Raw genomic sequence first — 19,846 nt, forward strand, 5'->3', positions numbered from 1 at the left:
GAGAATAACTTTGTTGCCCAACATCAATGATATATCTTCAGGCTACTAGAAAGGTAGTTCTCAGAAAGTGTGTCTTCTAATAGTTTAGAACCTCCACAGGCTTCAGATAAAACAAGTATTAAATACAGAAAGCTCACAAGGATACCAAGGAAGGTTAAACTCACGCAACCTCCTTCATCTCAAACACCTGAAATATATCTTTTTTTTTTTTTTTTGACTGTCGAAGTGTGATCATGGTGAAGACAGCAGTAAGATCTTATATAACAGAAGACAGAAAAAGACAGAGAAGGAGTCACGTGGAGATGCACACACATATTAGTGAGAGAATATAAAAATAATCTTGTCCAAAGGCAAGTAAATTATAATGGGCCAAAAACTAAATATATGTAAGCTGAAAAAATATACTATAGACAAAGTGCTAACAGTGCAATTTTTTCTTCTCTCAGTTAAGCCAGCTAACATAACCCCAAATTTGGTCTTAAGGAAATTTTAGGAATTCTCATAATTTTAACAATTGTGAATGTGCAGAGGAATTCCCAAATAACACAGACAACTCATACACCTCTGGGCTCCAGTTACCACTTCAGCTGTGACTGGACATTCAAATGTGGATGACCCACTAGCTCCTTCTAAACCTGTCATTTCCTTTGCCCCTTTCCCTTGAACTAGCTTCTCTGATCTAGTCGCAAATTCTGTCAACAGTTCTAAGAGTCCATTGGAGGAACTGGTATCATAGCTGCAGTAACTAAACATTGCATCAAGGTCATGCCATTGTGTTCTTTTTAATAGAGTCTGTTTTATTGACTGCATAACTAAATATGATTTTGACTTTACACCTTTATGTGGCTTCTGATACAAATAAATTCAAACCCAGGGCAATTTATTGGGGGCGGCACAGAAGCATTCTCAAATGGGTCAAAAATTGCTACTAAATGTTACTAAAAGCCTCTGTCTAAAGATGTTTTTTTCTGATTTGTCATGTTGCCTAAAATTCCACAATAGAAGATAAATTCCTTTCTGTTTTTGGTCCTCAAAGTCTCTATGTTAAAGCAACAATCTCTGAGTTGGGACTTTGTATCATCTGGAGATACAGAAGTTTCTGGGAGAGAGAAAGATGTTGGAAAACAAGGTGCAAAGGGGCCAAAGAAATTCTGGAACCTCACTTGGCACCTACTCCCCACTTCATCCTTCCTTCCGCAGTCCCACTGTTACTTCCTTAAAACAACCAGTAATCATCCCTATCATCAATATTTTCATGTCTCTCAACAGGGTCTTGGAATCCTTTATCAGCCTACTCCAGTTTACCCTCATGCTGCCACAAAAATAATCCTGAGCACAGCTTGGTTTAGGTCACTACTATACTTAAAAACCTTTTGGGCTCTCTTTTGTTTTCCAAAGACATGTATTCATCCAGCTGGGCATTTGAGGACCTCCGTGATCTGACTGTAATCTGTCATTCTGGCCTTAGGTCATGCTTCTTCCACAAAACACTCTCCGTACTTCAACCACACTATAGTATTTGATTTTCTAGTATGATCATATCTACTCACCTTCATGCCACTGTTCGTGCTATTTTCATCATCAAGTGCCTTCTTCCCTCTCCTAACCTCCTAACCACCCAATAAGTGCATAACAAATATCTTCTAATTTAAACATTGTTTAAAATGATGTTACCTTGCTTTGATGAGGTTTAGGGAAGTGTACAATTTCTTGTCCTGTGCAGGGAATGGAGATTGTTAGAGACCTTCCAGGGCAGGGCTTGATCTTTTCTATCAAATGCCTGATAGTTTTACCTACTGTGTAATGCAATTACACGTCTAGGATATTTTTCCTAAAGATGTGGAAATAAATACTTGGCAAGAAGGATATTCATCATAGCATTGTATACAATAGCAAAAAGTTTGCAACAACCTTCACGCTCCCGAATGAAAACTTAGTTTAATAAGTAGTACAACCAGAAATGGGATAATCTTCAGCCATTACAAGTGGTTTGACCAACTGATGTTCAATAGTACAATATTCATGATAAATTATTGAGTAACAGAAAAAGATTTTGAAATCATATCAACGATAGGATAATTCAGTATATTTATCTATCTATGAAGAAACCTGGAAAGAAATAACCAAAGTGTTCATAGAGCTTATCTCTGAGATTATGGGTGATAGTTTTTTTGTTTTATTTTTTCCTATTTGTAAAGTGAACATGGCTATCCAGCCATGAAAAGACATGGAGGAACCTTAAATGAATATCGCTAAGTGAAAGCAGTTGGTCTGAAAAGGCTATGTACTGTCAGATTCCAACTATATAACATTCTGTAAAAAGCAAAACTATGAAGACAGTAAAAAATCAGTGGTTGCCAGAAGTCCAGGGAAAGAGATGGAGGGATGAATAGTGGAGCACAGAAGTTTCAGGGCATTGAAGCTGTTCTGTATTATACTGTAATGATGGGCACATGACACTGTGCATTTGTCAAAACTCATAAAACTACAACACAGAGAAACTGTAATATAGACTATGGACTTCAATTTATAATAATGTATCAAGATTGATTCATCAATTGTAACAAATGTCTTACGCTAATGTGAGCCGTTATTAATAGGGAAACTCTATGGGGACAAGGCGGAGGCAGGAGCTGTATAGGAACTTTCTACCATCTGCTCAATTTTCTGTAAACCTAAAACTTCTGTAAAAAATAAAGTCCATTAATTTAACAAAGATGAACACGATATTTTCTTATACTAAGAAGAACAGTATTCTCAAAATAATTTTGGACACTCCTTCAGAGCTCAATTTAAGTGTATACCTTTTCATTAAGTTTTCTTCATTTTTCAAAGCATGTGTTCTCTCTGTAGCTGATGGAATGTGGCACCTGTAGCCCATGCCCAGCCCACCACTCAGTGTTCGCAATGTCGCTCCTCCTGAGGGCAGGAACTGTGCCAGGTCCTTGTCCCCTTAAGCCCAGAACAATGTCTGCCATAGTGAAGACCAACAGGAAACACGCAGGCAAAGCTGCAGACAGACACATGAACACATGAAAAACGCAGAAATTTTAAAAAGTATATATAACAAACTATACATGCAATGAGTGCTATAATATGTTGACTCCTTAAGTTTTGGAAATACTAATTCAGCCTTGAAAAGAGCTATTAATACTACTCTGTTTGTGCAAGACTGATAATAATTTAGGCCATTTGAGGGGAAAAAATAGTATCCGTGTAATTGATCTTCTCTTCTATATCTTTATTAGGTGATATCAGTTGAAAATGTCAGCACTTTAGAGCCTGGATAACCAGCGATATCTCACCAAATACATGGTTCTTTTTTTATTAGCACGATCTTGCTGTGGCTGCCATGAACAGTTTTATCTCTCGTTTTCCATGAGATATACAGTTTAATGCTTTCAACATGCATAAAGTAATAAAAAATTAACCTTTTAGAATTATTTGAAAAGTTGCAATTAAAGAGATTTAAAAAGTCTCATCTTTATTCTTCTTTTACTTTTTGGATTCCAGTACCATTGTATAAATACTCCTTGACCCACCCATTTCACTTCTAGAAGTTACATACAAAGAATCTGAGGTGTTTTTTTCGTTTTTTGTTTTTTTCAGATGGAGTCTTGCTCTGTCGCCCAGGCTGGAGTGCAGTGGTGCAATCTCAGCTCACCTCAACCTCTGCCACCCGGGTTCAAGCAATTCTCCCATCTCAGTCTCCCAAGTAGCTGGGATTACAGGCACCTGCCACCACACCCAGCTAATTTTTGTATTTTTTTTTTTTTTTAGTAGAAACAGGGTTTCACCATCTTGGCCAGGCTGGTCTCGAACTCATGACCTCAAGTGATCCACGCGCCTCAGCCTCCCAAAGTGCTGGAATTACAGGCGTGAGCCACTATGCCTGCCTAGAATCTGAGTTTTGTAGAAGGGAGTAGCAGTGAGAAATACAATGCAAGAAATAACTTTCTGTTGTGCTTTTTAAAAAAGAGTATATAATATATACCATTGTCCTTAATGTATTTCATTTCAACAAGAAACGACATATTATTGAATGACTTATTTCCTTGGTTCCTTCTATCACAATGAATGTATATACTCTTAAACACAAGGTATATAGCATTAGCTGTAAAGATGGGCCAGTATTTTGGAGTCTTTTCATTATTTTGCTTCTAGTATCACTTTAAGTCTCTGGTGTCTTACCTCTATGGAGACCTGGCATTTCTTTGTGTTGGAGAGGCAATTTAATCCATTTTTACTGTCTGCAAACAGACTTTCAAACAAAATCTCAAACTCTTTGAATGTGCCCCAAGGATTCCACCAAATCTATAATCCTCTACTCTCTTCGGGGGCTGTGAAGGGTGGTGACAGGAATAGAGCTGGCACCAACTAGGGAGCCTCATTAGTGTTTGTGATTTTGATTTTTGTTACCATTCTGCTCTACGGCCTTTTAAAAACTGGAGCCATAAGTACCCTCACATCTCACTGCACCCCTCCCTCTAGCTCCACCGAATCCAAACCACCTGGAATGACCTGGAGAAGCCTCTCCAGACTGTGGAGGAAGCCCACCAGGTGTGCTTTCTCTCATGGAGTTGGGATGGGGGTGCTGATTTTAAATAGCTAAGTGTTCAGCATCTTGTTGTTGACAACTTGAGTGGGCAGCAGTAAGCCATCCCTGTCAGGGGAGTATCATTCAGAGTTCTAGATGACTGTGACTACTTCCGGACATGGAGAGGTGAGACAGGTGTGCCACGCCAAACAGGCAAAGGTTGGCTAAAGATAACCTAGAAAGGAGAGATCAAAGAAAAAAAAATCCTGACATTTTTTTCTCTGCGGAAAATTTACTTAATGATTGGGAAGACAGTGCATTCTAAAGTCGGTCTTTTGAAAAGAATGAGATGGGTGGAGTGTACGAAACCACAGATAAACAACATGTGACAAGTGACTGCCATGTGCCAGGCAAGTGATCTCATTTAAGCATTACAATCATCCAGGCATTATTATTTTCATTTTACAGATGAAGGAACTGAGGTTCAGTAGTAGCTTCTGATTAAGTAGCTTCAACAGCCTTTGTTCCAACCAAGCTTGTCTGACTCCAAAATGCCTGCTCTCAGCTGTGGCACAGGCTGACTTTGTGCAGGAGCTTGCAGGGACTTACTGTGGTCACCTCTAAGCTCTAAGATATCTTTCCTACCTCTCCAAAGATCTTGCAACCCACCCCTTCTCTGTTGAATTTATGATTAACTGTTAGTTTTAAATGTAGGTCAAGTTTTCAAAGTATCTAAAATGTAAATATTTATGGGTACAACTTAAGCCCTTGAGTTTGTGGGAAAAGTTTTTGTAATACATATATGAATTTATGCATTAAGAGATGTATCTTGGGACAAACTTGTCTCCATTTATGAAAAAAAGTATAACAAAAGCATTGCTGAAATAAATCTTTATGACCCAACTGAATCATCTAGTAGAAGCATAAAACTCTCATTTGTTCATGCTTAGGCTTAGTTGGCTAAGACTGACCTTTTTATCATTGCCTCCTCTAGTACAAGCATGTTACCCAAAAAATCAGGACAGCAGAAGTCACCAAAAAGGAAGAGGACCTTAATACATGGAAAGAGCAGAGCAGAGATTTCACATCAGCACATCTTGGTGTGAATCCTGCTGAGTACATAACCAGTAATTTATCTCTCTGAGCTTCACTCAGGTGTATGAATGTGAGAAAACAATGGCACCGCTTAACTGCACTTTTTATTTATTTTTTTGTTTATCAGTGGGGGGGCCATTTTGGTGAGTCTATGCACTGGTGCAAATACATGATTTTCACAGTCAAGAATTAGACACTTAGAAGTTTTAGCAGATAAGGTAATGTTGGTCTGAATGACACTTCACTTTTTCTGTGTCAACTTCTATACCTGTAAAATAGGAGATAGATATGTTATAGTGATACTGCAAGGGTTAAGAGACAAAAGTATAGAAAAATGCTTCACTATCATTCATGATTCAGATCAGAGGAACTCAGCTGTGCATCCTTAACAATTCAGGTGGGTGGAAGTACTAATGCCGGATTCCAATCTTTTGAAAAGAATGACTCTGGATTTCTGTAAACAGTAGCACAACCATGGAATAGGCTGTGTAGTTAGTCATAAGCCCAAGCAGTTTACATACATATTTATAAAGAACTCATATTAGCCTATTTCAATTACTTTCCTCAAATTTTAAGCTCTTTTACATCAGCCTCTTTCAAGAGTTGATGTAAATTTTTCACCTACATTATAAGTGTACATATAGGATGTTTTAGGGAAGATATATACTATCGTAGTTTTTCAGAACCCTATGTCTCATACATGGAATCATAACCCTGACATTCAAAGAGTGCTTACTATATGCCAAGCATTATCTTAACCACTTGACATGGACTGTCTCAATGAATCCTCAGCACCATTTTCCAGATGGGCAGCTGAGACCCAGGGGGACTGAGGAACACGTTTAGCTTTGCTGCCTAAAGTCATAGGATGACAAAGTGGTAGAGCTGAAGTGTGAACCAACAAACTGTAAACCTAAGCCTTCATTTTTAGCCACTGCACTGCATAGCCTCCCAGGAAACTTCAGTAAATAAAAGAATTAATGGATATAGTTGTTTGTATCTGGGACAAGAAACCTTTTTTTTTTTTAATTAAAAAAAACAAAAAACTCCTCCTTCTTTCTTTTCTTCTTAAAAACAGAAACAAAATATTTATTTATAATACTTTAAGTTCTGGGATACATGGGCAGAATGTGCAGGTTTGTAACATAGGTATACACGTGCCATGGTGGTTTGCTGTACCCATCAACCCGTCATCTACCTTAGGTATTTCTCCTAATGCTCTCCCTCCCCCACCTCTACCCCCGACAGGCCCCAGTGTGTGATATTCTCCTCCCTGTGTTCATGTGTTCTCATTGTTCAACTCCCACTTACGAGACAGAACACGCAGTGTTTGGTTTTCTGTCCCTGTGTTAGTTTGCTGAGAATGATGGTTTCCAACTCCATCCATGTCCCTGCTAAGGACATGGACTCATCCTTTTTTATGGCTGCATAGTATTCCATGGTGTATGTGTGCCACATTTTCTTTATCCCGTCTGTCACTGATGAGTATTTGGGTTGGTTCCAAGTCTTTGCTGTTGTGAATAGTGCTGCAATAAACATACATGTGCATGTGTCTTTATACTAGAATGATTAATAATCCTCTGGGTATATACTCAGTAATGGGATTGTTGGGTCAAATGGTATTTCTGGTTCTAGATCCTTGAGGAATCACCACACCGTCTTCCACAATGGTTGAACTAATTTACACTCCCAGCAACAGTGTAAAAGCATTCCTGTTTACCCATATCCTCTCCAGCTGTTTCCTGACTTTTTAATGATCACCATTCTAACTGGAGTAAGATGGTATATCATTGTGGTTTTGATTTGCATTTCTCTAATGACCAGCATTGATGAGTTTTTTTTTCAAATGTTTGTTGGCCACATAAACATCTTCTTTTGAGAAGTGTCTGTTCATATCCCTCACCCACTTTTTAATGGGGCTGTTTGTTTTTTCTTGTAAATTTGTTTAAGTTCCTTGTAGGTTCTGGATATTAGCCCTTTGTTAAATGGATAGATTGCAAAAATTTTCTTCCATTCTGAAGGTTGGCTGTTCACTCTGATGATAGCCATGCAAAAGCTCTTTAGTTTAATTAGATCCCATTTGTCAATTTTAGATTTTGTTGTCATTGCTTTTGGTGTTTTAATCATGAAGGCTTTGCCCATGCCTATGTCCTGAATGGCATTGCCTCAGTTTTCTTCTAGGGTTTTTATGGTTTTAGGTCTTATGTTTAAGCCATTAATCCATCTTAAGTTAATTTTTGTATAAGGTGTAAGGAAGGGGTCCAGTTTCAGTTTTCTGCATATGGCTAGCCTTTTCTCAACACCATTTATTAAATAGGGAATCCTTTCTTCTTCCTGATTTAGTCTTGGGAGGGTGTATGTGTCCAGGAATTCATCCATTCCTTCCAAATTTTCTACTTTATTTGCACAGAGGTGTTTATAGTATTCTCTGGTGGTGGTTTGTATTTCTGTGGGATCAGTGGTAATATCCCCTTTATCATTTTTCATTGTGTCTATTTGATTCTTCTCTCTTTTCTTCTTTATTAGCCTGGCTAGCAGTCTGTCTATTTTGTTAATCTTTTCACAAAACCAGCTCCTGGATTCATTCATTTTCTGTTCATTTTGCATTTGCATTGTTTTTGTCAGATTTGTTGAAGATCAGATGGTTGTAGATGTGTGGCATTATTTCTGAGGCCTTTGTTCTGTTCCATTGGCCTATGTATCTGTTCTGGTACCAATGCCATGCTGTTTTGGTTACTGTAGCCTTGCAGTATAGTTTGAAGTCAGGTAGTATGATGATGCCTCCAGCTTTGTTCTTCTTGTCCAGGATTGTCTAGGCTATACGGGCTCTTTTTTGGTTCCAATTAAATTTAAAGTAGTTTTTCTTCTAATTCTGTGAAGAAAGTCAATGGTAGCTTGATGGGAATAGCACTGAATCTATAAATTACTTTGGGCAATATAGCCATTTTCACAATACTGATTCTTCCTATCCATGATCATGGAATGTTTTACCATTTGTTTGTGTCCTCTCTAATTTCCTTGAGCCATGGTTTCTAGTTCTCCTTGAAGAGGTCCTTCACATCCCTTGTAGGTTATATTCCTTTTTATTTTAGTCTCTTTGTAACAATTGTGAATTGGAGTTCACTCATAATTTGGCTCTCTGCTTGTGTATTATTGGCGTATAGGAATGCTTGTGATTCTTGCACACTGATTTTGTATCCTGAGACTTTGCTGAAGTTGCTTGTTAACTTAAGGAGATTTTGGGCTGAGACAATGTGGTTTTCTAAATATACAGTTATGTCATCTGCAAACAGAGACAATTTGACTTCCTCTCTTCCTATTTGAATATGCTTTATTTCTTTCTCTTGCCTGATAGTCCTGACCAGAACTGCCAATACTATGTTGAATAGGAATAGTGAGAGAGGGCATCCTTGTCTTGTGCTGTTTTTCAAAGGGAATGCTTCCAGCTTTTGCCCATTCAGTATGATATTGCTGTGGGTTTGTCATAAATAGCTCTTATTATTTTGAGACACATTCCATCAATACCTAGCTTATTGAGAGTTTTTAGCACGAAGGAGTGTTGAATTATGTCAAAGGCGTTTTCTTCATCTATTAAGATAATCATGTGGTTTTTGTCATTGGTTTTATGTGATGGATTATGTTTATTGATTTGCATAGGTTGAACTAGCCTTGCATCCCAGGGATGAAGCTGACTTGATCGTGATGGATAAGCTTTTTGATGTGCTGCTGGATTTGGTTTGCCAGTATTTTATTGAGGATTTTGGCATCAATGTTCGTCAGGGATATTGGCCTGAAATTTTTTTGTTGTTGTGTCTCTGCTAGGTTTTGGTATCAGAATGATGCTGGCCTCATAAAATGAGTTAGGGAGGAGTCCCTCTCTTTCTATTGTTTGGAATAGTTTCAGAAGGAATGGTACCAGCTTCTCTTTGTACCTCTGGTAGAATTCAGCTGTGAATCTGTCTGGTCCTGGGCTTTTTTTGGTTGATAGACTATTAATTACTGCCTAAATTTCAGAACTTGTTATTGGCCTATTCAGGGATTCAACTTCTTCCTGGTTAATTGTGGGAGGGTGTATGTGTCCAGGAATTTATCCATTTCTTCTAGATTTTCTAGTTTATTTGCATAGAGGTGTTTGTTCTCTGATGGTAGTTTTTATTTCTGTGGGATCCGTGGTGATATCCCCTTCATCATTTTTTATTGTGTCTGTTTGATTCTTCTCTCTTTTCTTCTTTATTAGTCTTGCTAGTGGTCTATCAATTTTATTGATCTTTTCAAAAAAAACCAGCTCCTGGATTCATTGATTTTTTGAAGGGTTTTTGTGTCTCTCTATCTCTTTCAGTTCTCCTCTGATCTTAGTTATTTCTTATCTTCTGCTAGCTTTTGAATTTGTTTGCTGTTGCTTCTCTAGTTCTTTTAATTGCGATGTTAGGGTGTCAATTTTAGATCTTTCCTGCTTTCTCCTGTGGGCATTTAGTGCTATAAAATTCCCTCTAAACACTGCTTTAGCTGTGTCCCAGAGAGTCTGGAAACATTGTGTCTTTGTTCTCATTGGTTTCAAAGAACTTATTTGTTTCTGCCTTAATTTCATTATTTACCCAGTAGTCATTCAGGAGCAGGTTGTTCAGATTTCAAGTAGTTGTGCAGTTTTGAGTGAGTTTCTTAATCCTGAGTTCTAATTTGATTGCACTGTGGTTTGAGAGATTGTTTGTTGGGGTTTCAGTCCTTTTGCGTTTGCTGAGGAGTGTTTTACTTCCAATTATGTGGCCAATTTTAGAATAAGTGTGATGTGGTGCTGAGAAAAATGTATATTCTGTTGTTTTGGGGTGGAGAGTTCTGTAGATGTCTACTAGGTCCACTTGGTCCAGAGCTGAGTTGAAGTCCTGAATATCCCTGTTAATTTTCTGTCTCATTGAGCTATCTAATATTAACAGTGGAGTGTTGAAGTCTCCCACTGTTATTGTGTCTCTTTCTAGTTCTCTAAGAACTTGCTTTATGAATCTGGGTGCTCCTGTATTGGGTGCATATAGATTTAGGATAGTTAGCTCTTCTTGTTGCATTGATCCCTTTACCATTATGTAGTGTCCTTTGTATTTTTTGATCTTTGTTTGTTTAAATTCTCTTATATCAGAGACTAGGATTGTAACCCCTGTTTTTGTTTTTTTCTTTCCATTTGCTTGGTGAATATTCCTCCATCCCTTTAATTTTAACCTGTGTGTGTCTTTGTATGTGAGATGGGTCTCCTGAATACAGCACACTGATGGGTATTGACTTTTTATCCAATTTGTCAGTCTGTATCTTTTAGTTGGGGCATTTAACCTGTTTACATTTGAGGTTAGTATTGTTGTGTGTGAATTTGATTCTGTCATTATGATGCTAGCTGGTTATTTTGTCCATTAATTGGTGTAGTTTCTTTATAGTGTCAATGGTCTTTACAACTTGGTATGTTTTTGCAGTGGCTGGTACCGGTTTTCCTTTCGATATTTGGTACTTCCTTCAGGAACTTTTGTCAGGCAGGCCTGGTGGTGACAAAATCTCTCAGTGTTTGCTTCCCTGTAAAGAATTTTATTTCTCCTTTGCTTATGAAGCTTCGTTTGGCTGCATATGAAATTCTGGGTTGAAAATTCTTTTCTTTAAGAATGTTGAATATTGGTCCCCACTCTCTTCTGGCTTGTAGGGTTTCTGCAGAGAGATCTGCTGTTAGTCTGATGGACTTCCCTTTGTGGATGACCCGACCTTTCTCTCTGGCTGCCCTTAACATTTTTCTCTTCATTTCAACCTTGGTGAATCTGACAATTATGTGTCTTGGGATTGTTCTTCTTGAGGAGTATCTTTGTGGTGTTCTCTGTATTTCCTGAATTTGAATGTTGGTCTCTCTTGCTAGGTTGGGGAAGTTCTCCCGTATTATATTCTGAAGAGTGTTTTCCAACTTGGTTCCATTCTCCCCATCACTTTGAAGTACACCAATTGAACGTAGGTTTGGTGTTTTCACATAGTCCCGTATTTCTTGGAGGCTTTGTTTGTTCCTTTTCATTCTTTTTCCTCTAATCTTGTCTTCACACTTTGTTTCATTAAGTTGATCTTCAATCTCTGATATCCTTTCTTCCACTTGATTGATTCAGTTATTGATACTGTGTATGCTTCACAAAGTTCTCATGGTGTGTTTTTCAGCTCTATCAGATTATTTATGTCCTTCTCTAAACTGGTTATTCTAGTTAGCAATTCCTCTAACCTTATTTCAAGGTTCTTAGCTTCCTTGCATTGGGTTCGAACATGCTCCTTTAGCTCGGAGGACTTTGTTATTACCCACCTTCTGAAGCCTACTTCTGTCTATTTGTCAAACTCATTCTCCATCCAGTTTTGTTCTCTTGTTGGCAAGGAGTTGTGATCCTTTGGAGGAGAAGAGGCATTCTGGTTTTTGGAAGTTTCAGCCTTTTTGCACTGGTTTTTCCTTATTTCATATGTTTATCTACCTTTGGTCTTTGATGTTGGTGACCTTCAGATGGGATTTTTGTGTGGACGTTGTTTTTGTTGATGTTGATGCCATTCCTTTCTTTTTGTTAATTTTCTTTCTAATAGTCAGGCCCCTCTACTGCAGGTCTGCTGGTGTTTGCTGGAAGTCCACTCCAGACCCTGTTTGCCTGAGTATCACCAGTGGAGGCTACAGAACAGCAAAGATTGCTGCCTGTTCCTTCCTCTGGAAGCTTCATCCCAGAGGGGCACCCACCAGACGCCAGCTGGAGCTCTCCTGTATGAGGTATCTGTTGACTCCTTCTGGGAGCTATCTCCCAGTCAAGAGGCACAGGGGTCAGGAACCCACTTAAGGAGGCAGTCTGTGCCTCAGCAGAGCTCAAGCACTGTGCTGGGAGATCCGCTGCTCTATTCAGAGTTAGCAGGCAGGAATATTTAAGTCTGCTGAAGCTGCGCACACAGCCACCCCTTCCCCCAGGTGCTCTGTCCCAGGAAGATGGAGGTTTTGTCTATAAGCCCCTGATCAGGGCTACTGCTTTTCTTTCAGTGATACCCTGCCCAAAGAGGAGGAATCTAGAGAGGCAGTCTGGCTACAGCAGCTTTGCTGAGCTGCAGTGTGCTCTGCCCAGTTTGAACTTCCCAGTGGCTTTGTTTTACACTGTGAGGGGAAAACCACATACTCAAGCCTCAGTAATGGCGGATGCCCCTCTCCCAACCAAGCTCAAGCATCCCAGGTTGACTTCAGACTGCTGTGCTGGCAGCGAGAATTTCAAGCCAGTGGATCTTAGATTGCTGGGCTCCATGGGGGTGGAGTCCACTGAGCTAGACCACTTGGCTCCCTGGCTTCAGTTCCCTTTCCAGGGCAGTGAACAGTTCTGTCTTGCTGGCATTCCAGGCACCACTGGGGTATGAAAAAAATACTTCTGCACCTAGTTCAGTGACTGCCCATATGGCCGCTTAATTTTGTACTTGAAACCCAAGGCCCTGGTGGTGTAGGCACCTGAGGGAATCTCCTGGTCTGCAGGTTGCGAAGACAGTGGGAAAAGTGTAGTATCTGGGCTGGAGTGCACCATTCCGCACAGCACAGTCCCTCATGGCTTCCCTTGGCTAGGGGAGGGAGTTCCCCAACCCCTTGCACTTCCCAGATGAGGCGATGCCCCACCCTGCTTCAGCTTTCCCTCCATGGGCTACACCCACCGTCTAACCAGTCCCAATGAGATGAGCCGGGTACTTCAATTGGAAATGCAGAAGTCACCCACCTTCTGCCTTGATCTTGCTGGGAGCTGCAGACTGGTGCTATTCCTATTCAGCTATCTCGCCAGCCACCTATTTATTTATTTTTTATTCTTTTCTCCTTTTGAGGAGGCATTTCTCTTACAAGGAGGCAGGAATGTGATACCACAACCAGATGCAAAAATCAGGAGTTCAACAAAAACCTCCACTGCTTACCAATAACTGAGAGCAGGATCGTGTCCCAAATTGAGAAGTTTCAGTTCCACTCCCCTGCTCTGCGTCTGTATCATTAATGATTCTCAGGAGAATAAACCAGAGGTTGAGCCTACGACTACAAGATGGAAAATGGGGCTACATCTTGTTTCCAGTGACATTGTTTAGTGCGTCTGAAATAATAAATAGTATAATTATTGTTACATTAATAAACCTTTTATTAACAGTTTCCCCTCTAGACACAGGACATTTTACCTCCTTTTAATAGTAATTTTTTGAAAAAGCTTTAGTTCCCCCAAATTTCCACAAAAGACTCAACATGTGGGGTCCCTGTTGCCCCTATACTTTTTGGTCCACCATTGTTTCTCTTAATATCCTATCATAGTTTATATTAATACTAAAGGACAAGAAATAATTCATACTTGTCTCATTATTGGAACAAAACAATAATTGAAATGGTGGGTGGTCAGTGCATAACACAAATTTTAAAAAATACAGGTGACAACATGAGCTGGTGATTGTCAAGTTTCCCTACTAAATTACTTTGGAATATTTAGCCCATTCAACAAGAAAACTTAGGCAGTTTCAGGCCAGGTTACAAGTGGAAAGACATTTGTCAGGGCTGTTTTCACTGGCAAAGTACTTTAATGAGATGGCATTGAGAGAAGATAGCTAAAAGAACAAAGTCAGGTTTGTTGTGAGGCCTTCAGTAACCCAAGAAGCCACACTGCTCGGGGGCAGAGGCTGTGGAAAGGGTAATTACAGGGAGTTCCAGTCACACATACACCCCACAGAGAGACAACTGGCCATTGATGGTCCACACCAATGGAGGGGCACGGAGGCCAGGAGGATGCAAAACAGCAGATATCTCAGAAATTATTTCTGATTGCCTTTCAAGGCATTATATTCATTCCATCACTAGGAAAAAACAAACAAGCAAACAAGAAAGTTAATAGTGGCAAGAGCAAGGAAAATACACAAAGGGAGATTTCACAAGCCAGCATTGTGAAACAAAAAGAAAGAGGTGAGGGGGTCCTCTTTCAATTTTGTTGAATTAATGCAAGCCACAGGATGTTTTGATTTGGTGTAGATGTTCTTAGTGGGAACATATGAAGGTTTGTGAGTTTAAGGAAGAAGATCTGTCACCCACAAAAATCTGGTAGAAGGATGTCCGTGGATATGGATGAAGAATTCCTGGAATGAGGGGTGGATCCCAAATCTGCTCAAACATTTATAGTACAAACTTTACAACTTAAGCCAGTGCCTACAAGGCCATGGGGATTACAGACTCTACTACCATTGTCACTGGTAGACTGTTCACTTCCTCCTGGAGACCCTGGGAAGAACTACATTAAATTTAAAAGTCATATTGCATTACCAGAGAGATTAAGATGAAACACTGGGAGTTCAGGAGCTAAAAGACAGGCAAGCAGGGTGAAGTGACCATCTTTCAGGTAGATGCCATTAACATGCTTGATTCAAAGGAAGAGAGAATAGAGGGAGAAACTGAAGAGGTGCTTTCAACAGCACTGGGGCCGGAGTCATTAAATGGTAACTGCTATTGAGGGAAAGCCTACTTCTATAAAAAGCCACTGAGCGGGAAAAGTTAGAAGTTGCTCTAGTGGCAAGAATACTCTAGAAACAGGGTAAAGTTGCAATACTTATTAGGGCTTAAGCAGAGATAATGAGGAATAATTTTGATGAGCACAATCATACATGATTGATTTTTTTTTAAAACAAAATCCTCTGATCTTGATTACACACTCTGGTATATAAACCACCTTCCCTTTTTAGAAAGCTTAACCCCTCTGAATAAATTCAGCTCATGTTTCAAATCGAGTTATAATGCCAGATTGAATTCAAATGAAACATAAAATAAATTTGTGTTCTTGGCACTCAGGGAAATGTAGCATGTTTTATTATTATTTCTTCAATGTGTTTGGTGTAGTGTCTTTCACCTCACAGGTGATAAATAAACATGTTGACGCTCTTGATGTAATTGGTGCTGGTGTTTCTTCTTCTCAATAATCAATTCTTGATGCCACGGATTCCACCACTGACCTGATTTGATAGTGACCTCCTAGTTTGCTACATCCTCTGGATATTTTACATCTGCTAATTTAGTCAATTTTACCTAGAATTTTATACCTTTCTTCTCCCCATTCCTTGTTTTCATGGTCACTGTCTCTCAGTTCTTCTTGTACCTCTCTTGACTACCCTCCTTTTTATTTCATTTGCAGTTCTTCCTCCTTCTCTTCCAAAACCTTTAAATATGTCTATATTTTTTGGTGGCCCATGTGTTCTGACAAATCCCACATCCATATCTCCAGCCCAGAGTGGTTTTGTGAGCTCAAGAAGCGTATATCCAACAGCCTACTAGAAATCTGCAACTGAGTGTTCCAGTGATAATTCAAATTCAAATATGCACATTTCCCCTACCAACCTTCTTACATATTTTCTTGATGAAAGGCCCAACTTTTACCCAGTTACCCAAGGCTGGAATTTATCAGTCATCTTAGACTTGTCCCTCCCTGTGCCCCTGATGTTCAGTCACTAGCCCTTCTATATGTCCTCTCCATATTACTACCTCTGCCAGAGTCCAGTCTATCTTCATTTCTCTCCTAAACTATAGCAATAGTGCCTTTTTGTTTAGCTGAGCCTCTAATTTTCTATCTCCAACCCAGCCTCAATTCTGCCCCCAAAATGACTTCTCTAAAACAATATCGGAAGAAAGGGCAGAATCGCATTTCTTAAAGTAAAACCCTGAGTCACCACGTAAGCCTCAAATCAAGTTGCTGTATGGGCTTTTCTGTTCTGTGAGCCAGTGTCTCCCCAGCCCCGGCTTTTTTTTTTTTTTTTTTCTCTTTCCATTTCAACCAGTTTGAATTATGTTTTCTGTCACTTGCAATTAAATGAGAATTAACTAACATACCATTATACATACGGAATAAAAATCAAACTTTCTCTCCCTGGCAATCCAACCTTGTTTCCCTCCTTTCACTCCCTACTTCACCCTCCCTAGCCCAGGATACCCTCATGCCTTTACAATTCAGATCTCTCCTGTCATTCAAAATCCTACTCCTTCCTTCAGTCTCTGTAAATTCTTCTTTGACTCTTTCAGGTTGAAATAGGCATTGTTAAGATGTCCTGTGCTCAGTAGGATCACTTACAAAGTAATCTCAATCAATGGATGGGACCATCCATGGAATGAACTGATAAATACCATCAACAGCATTTGAGTGAAAAGCATGGCTTGGATGACTTCAGGAGAAACTTTTTTAGTTGTCAGGAGATGCTTTGAGCTTTTAGAACCTTGGTGCTGCCTTCCAAGGTAGGGATGAATAGAACAGTATTTTCAATTGAGAAGACTCTTGATAAATATCCTATCAGGTCAAATAAAAGGAAAACTCAGTGTCTCTATGACTAGAAAACCGTGAGAAGGTGGGTAGGAGTAAGAGGCTCCCTTCCTTATACAGTAAAATTCAGTGAACAAGTGGCTTTTTAGAATATTACCATAGAGTAAATGTATATGCAAAATACACCACTAAATTTTCCTAAACAATTAGTAATATTTCTCTTCATTTTCTGCTTTCTCCAAATCATTAGTTGTATTCATTTATTTGATTTCTACACTGGTGCTTTTAAGAAAAAAGTCTTCTTAAAATGCAGTATTAAAAACATCTTTTACATTCAGAGAACACGTCTCCTTGATTTTCTGCCGGATTCACACATTTGCGATCTTCCTTATAGGCAGGACAGAAGGCAGGACAGAAGGCAGGAGCTTATATTAAGCACCTACTCAGTGGGCCAGAGCCTTTGCACGTATTATTTAATTTAATTATCAGGAGATTATTATTATTATTATTATTATTACTATTATATTGGTATAGGTGGGTGTTGGTTGAGGCCAATCTCTTTTCTTTATAAGAATGCCTCCCAGATGGGTCAGGTCTCATTGAGTGTTCACAACATTAAGAGAGAGGAGTATAGTGCTAAGAACGTCAAACAAGAGTGGAATGATGGGTTTAAATCTTAGCTCCACCCTTTACCAGCTGGGTGACTATGGATATGTGGCTTAACGACTCTGAACATTGGTTTCATCATCTGTAAGATGAGGAAATTAATAGTACTCACATCACTGAGTTATTGTGATGATTAAATGACTTGATATTTTCAATGTGCTTAGAAGAGAGCATGGCACTTGGTAAGTGCCACAGTGTTGGTTAACAAACTAAATAAAATATCCCCCAAACGTCGTCTCTCCTCTGCGATAAAATAGCAAGGAAACCCCCTCAGTCCAATCAGCTTTTGAATCCAAGATTTCCAGATCAATCTAATAAATGTATCATCAAACCCATTAAATCATCTGAGTGTCTGACTCTCTTTGAAGGTCCTATGATGATAACCAGCATAAATTTAGGCCATTAGGGAGACTAAGAGTGCCAGTCAGCGGTGGCGCTTCCTTTATTCTCTATAAATTTGGAATATGAAAACCTAATATTCCTCTTGAAAAGAGAGATGTTGAGAAGAAAAAATGTCCTCCAAAGTTATTTTAATGATGTATCCTCTACATGTGTACTTTGAGGATGTTGGATTGAGGCTGCTGTAGCCATTTCCAAGCTTATCAGGAAAGAGTTTGAGGTTCAACTAGTAATGTCTTCCATGGGCACAAGAAGGGCAGTGGAAGGGGACATGCGTCTGACAGACCTGCACCTGCATCTCATAAGAAGGACACAGAGACCTAGAGAAATGGAGTGATTTAGTCTGTATCACATACTGGGCTAGGTCAAGAGTATAAACCTGGGACCAGTGGTGGGACGCATGTATGTTGGGGGTGATAAGTGGGGGTTGACTTGGAGATCACATGTAAATTTCATCAACCATTTTCCCAAAGTTAAAACTTTTCCATAGGCCAGGCTTTATGAAAAAGTTTATATCTTGACCTAGGGTTGACATATTTAGGTATCCTCAAACTAATAAAAAACAAACAACATAATTAAGATTCACCCAATAGGATTGTCTGGGATGACAGAGAACATATCCAGAGTTTCACCCCTGGAAGCCTCAGTGACAAGTATGGCAATGACTCACCCCAAATGCAAAGACAGATATTAAGAATGACGAGCAAGAAATGCTGGCTGAAATCTTGGCAATGAGAAAACCCATGCATTGCTGCAAACTCGCCATAGAGCTATGAAAAATGAGCTGGACATGCAGGTTCCAGTACCTAGGTGATCATTTTGGTTACTATAGACGCCCTCCAAACATTGAGAAGTTGGATCAAGACGCAAAAATGAATTCATCTCCCCCTGGTGGATCTCAAACAGTTTTGGAAATGAACAGAAAGGTTTATGCCAATATTTAAATATTAACAATGCTGTTACCTGATAATTACGTGTCATTTTGTCTGCAAGAATTAAAGAAGACTTTCTGCTTGAGTTGCTGAAATGCCACTTTTCAAAGGACATCAAGTATAAATAAGTTCTATTACTTACAACAAAACGCAGGCTTTGTTTAGCTACAAAGAAGCACAGTGAAATTCTAATTTAAGCCGAAGAGTTTACTGAAGAAGACACAGTAGATATGTATTTTTTAAGTCGTTGTTAACCAGTTTTTTACTGGCTATCATGACATGGGAAAAAGATTTTGATAATAACTGAGTGCTCTTGTGTTTTGGACTTCTATAGTGTTGCTGCAGATGACTGCAAATATAGTCATTTGGTAAAAATGGGTACAACGGGAATAGACAAAAGATCTTCACTACAGCCCAGAAAGAAAAGTGTGCTCGTTGATTCCAGGAGTTCTTTTGCTTCCCTATGTGTGTTCTTGGGAATTCATGAGTTAACCAGATTATCTTCAACAGCAATAAGTTGTCAAGTAGAAAGCACAGATCTTTGAGCGAAAAAGTAGGGTTTATGTCCTGGCTCTGCGATCATTAGCTGAGCGATCCTGGGCAAGTCACTCAGTCTGTCTGCTAAAACTTAGTTTGCTCATCTATGAAGAAAGCTAGCATAGTCTATTTCACCAGATTGTTTTGAGATCCAAATAAGAAACATACACGTAAAAATGCACAGCACCGTGAGGTTCATGTACATGTTTTGTAAAAATTAGTTGAATGGGAATAAAAATGCTTTGCTTTTATTTTGAATTTGACGCCCTCTAATAAGTACTTTATGTTGCCCTACTCCTGAGTGCTTTCTAGTTTGTGAAGTGCTGTCATTAAAGTCAAGAGTAGGTTTTGCTTGGCAGATGACTTAGTTCTGTAATGTTAACGGTCATCTCAAATTTAACTGATTTATG

The sequence above is a fragment of the Trachypithecus francoisi genome, unplaced genomic scaffold, assembly GCF_009764315.1.
Source record: "Trachypithecus francoisi isolate TF-2019V2 unplaced genomic scaffold, Tfra_2.0 Lachesis_group0, whole genome shotgun sequence".
In the NCBI taxonomy this organism is placed as follows: Eukaryota; Metazoa; Chordata; class Mammalia; order Primates; family Cercopithecidae; genus Trachypithecus; species Trachypithecus francoisi.